At 44.3% G+C, this 3053-nt stretch overlaps 1 pseudogene; it reads right to left on the bottom strand.

Annotated features, from left to right (window-relative positions):
- Nucleotides 1-1836: 1836 nt before the first annotated feature.
- On the bottom strand, nt 1837-2773 carry LOC144250461 (vomeronasal type-1 receptor 4-like; annotated as a pseudogene).
- Between the last annotated feature and the right edge of the window lie 280 nt (nt 2774-3053).

The following is a 3053-nucleotide window of genomic DNA, read 5'->3' as shown; positions in this document are numbered from 1 at the left end:
CCACTCTTCTGCTCTTAGGTATATTGAAGAGAAATACCAAAGTTGTGTCTGACCAAACATTTGATAAGAAGATTAGCATGAATGTGAGTACTGGACTTGACCACTGTCCCATCAAGAGGCAAAAATAGAGACAGGGTACTACTGTGAGCAGAAACCTGTGAGCAGAGCTCAGAAAATGGGCAAAATGAAGGAGACTTATCATATTTCTTCTGCCCCACAGAGCTGGACTATAGAACTATATGGCTGAAAATGGGGATGTTTTTAAGACAAGGGAAAAGGGACTTTTCCCAAGTGTGGGAATGGGGGATGTGGTGGAGTCTTTAAAAGCATGGCCTAGTGAGAGGTCCTTAGGGTACTGGGGAAGCTGCCCTTAGAAGGAGTTCCGGAAGGATACCTCTGATAGGGTCCCTGAGCTTTCAAGGAGAATGAGTCATAACAAGAACCACCTTGATACCTTGATTGCTCTCAGTCCTGTTTGGCAATGGAAACTCTCCCTTTGTTATGAGCTCCTGTATGCTCCTCCTGCTGTCTGCCATGAGGCCATCATGAGAGCTGAGCTGATTCCAGCACCATACCCTCGAATCTCCAGAACTATGAGCTAAATTAACCTCTTTCTTAATAAAGTTATCCTTTGATGAAAATGTTCTGATATAGACCTCAAATGCCATTCAGAAATCATCATGGCTGCCATTCCAGAGTGCATGGGCCCCCAGGTCAGGGCTACATCCACCTTGATGTCAGAACTTGGGACCAAATCCAAGGAGAGTCATACAGTTGAACTCTGGGGGCAAACCTCATCTCAACCAAGAACTATGGCATGGATGGAGCCAAGGCAAAGAGCCCCAACCTGGGCAATGCCCTATAGAAAACTTCCACAGGACTGCCACCCAGAGAACTGCTTTTGGGAACATTCTGCAAAACCCCAACCGAAAACACTCAGGTGCACATCAGCAGTGAAATAATTAAATCAGTGGTCTAGTATTCACACGGTAGAGTTCAATGCTGGAAAAGGATCCACAACACAAGCAACATCTCAGATAAACTCAGAATGATGACATTTAAAATGAGTGGACATAGGAATTTCTGCTGTCTGATATTCATAGAGAGTACAAAAGAGGCTACAGTGCTGTGTGCTGATGGATGGAGGAATGGTGTGCACTCTCGGGAGAGGGAGAGCAAGGACCAGTAGCCCAACCTGCCCTGTCTTATATAAAAGATTCATACAGATTTGGGTTTGGTTTTTGAAATTCTATTGTTAAGTCCAACAATGACCTGTGCATGAATCTTTAGGTATTTTACATCTATGTTACAATTCATTTAACATGGAAGAAAGGGAAAGGGCTTAATGTAATAGTGTCTGCAAATATTAAGTTGCTTGACACCATGATTGATCTTTTAAATAAGGTATCAATTCTAGGTTACAAACTAAGATATAACAGACATTCAACTCACAGGGTAAAAGAGTAAAAGGTAGGATTCTCTTTGATATAATACAAAAGATATTAAGAGACAGAAAAATAACAGTGCAAATATCATAAAAAGCAAACAGTAAGTTGATGAAACTAGTTCCAAATAGTTCCATTAGTTTACTCAACAAATGTAGACAGCCTTTCTAATAGTGACAAATACTTTGCTGACAAAAATTATTTCTTGATGGTACTATGCATACTCTGACTGGTTGTCATATATACAGAAATAGAGGCATGCACACATGTACGTGATCACCCAGTAGTAGGACTGTTTTGACAGATTCCTGTACTGTGACTGTACCACCCTTGTGTTTATGGCTCAGGGAGGTGAGTAATAACCAGGAGACATGGGACAGGGGCACACACATCACATGTTTCTGAGGACACTAGGAGAGGTTCTCCTCTTTATCCAGGAAAAGCAGACCCTAGTGACACTAGCATCTCTGCTCAGGAGAATAAAGGGGCTGAGAGCAGAGAAACCTGCATTGATTAAGGCAGACAGGTGCAGCATCCTCTGACCGGGAGGACCAGAAACACCCCACCAGAGATTAATGGTGAAGGAGAGAGTATAGAGGGACATGAAGGTGCACACCAGAAGGAGGACGGTTTAGGTAGCTCTGGACTCTGGGGAGGACCTGGGGGAGGGACTGTTGCTGCGGAGGTGCTGGAACCTCTGCTTGTGCCTGTACAGGATGAGAACCATGGAGCCACTGGCCCAGGGCATGATCCCCAAACAGAGCACATCAGGGAAGAACAGCAAGGTTATACTTAGTGCCTCTCTAGTGTTGTCATGAGCACCACCAGAGCAGTATCCAAAATCTCTTTGTGATATTATTACTACCTCTGTCAGTTAAACACAGGAACAATGATATTGACCAGCAGGTGGAGGATCCAGCACAGGAGCACCGAGGTGCCAGTGTACCTGGGGGCTTTCACTTGGAGCTCTGCCCACCTGGAGTCCCTGGGGCTGATGGTGATGGCCTGGAAGACACTCAAGAGGCAGGTGCTGCTGAAGGACATACCCCTGCCCACCCTGTGAACATAGAAAACAAGTTTGCATCCAAGATCCCTGAAGAAATGTCTAAATCCAAGAGCTTCCATGGTCTGTGGGACTCCCCTGAAGAGCAGGAAAAGGAAGTTGGCTATAGTCTGGTGCCTAATAATCCAATCCAATCTGTGCATCTTAACCTACACCCAGAGCAGTAAAGGCAGAGGGAGGAGGAGAGGAGACAGAAATTCCCCAGGATTCCCACCACAGTCTGGCTCAAGAAGACCACCCCCAGGGTCAGGTCCCCAGAGGCCATTCTGCCAGTTCCCACAGACGATGTTGATCTTCAGATCCCAGGATCCTGCATGAGGACAAGAGGTAAGGGCTACACTGAAAGGGTCATCTAAAGTCCAGTGCCTCTGCTTACTATTAGTTCACATTTAGGAACATGTACTTTAAGATGTTTCTATTAATAAAAGGATTCCATCATTAAAACATCTGTTTAATATATTAAAATGTGTTAAAAAAACATTGTAACATGTATAATGGCATAATTTGGCATGAACATTCTTTATATACAGATTTACGACAAATTG

This window comes from Urocitellus parryii, chromosome 15 (assembly GCF_045843805.1).
Source record: "Urocitellus parryii isolate mUroPar1 chromosome 15, mUroPar1.hap1, whole genome shotgun sequence".
NCBI lineage: Eukaryota > Metazoa > Chordata > Mammalia > Rodentia > Sciuridae > Urocitellus > Urocitellus parryii.
Note: the sequence above shows the minus strand (reverse complement) of the source record. Positions and strands in the feature narration are given on the sequence as shown.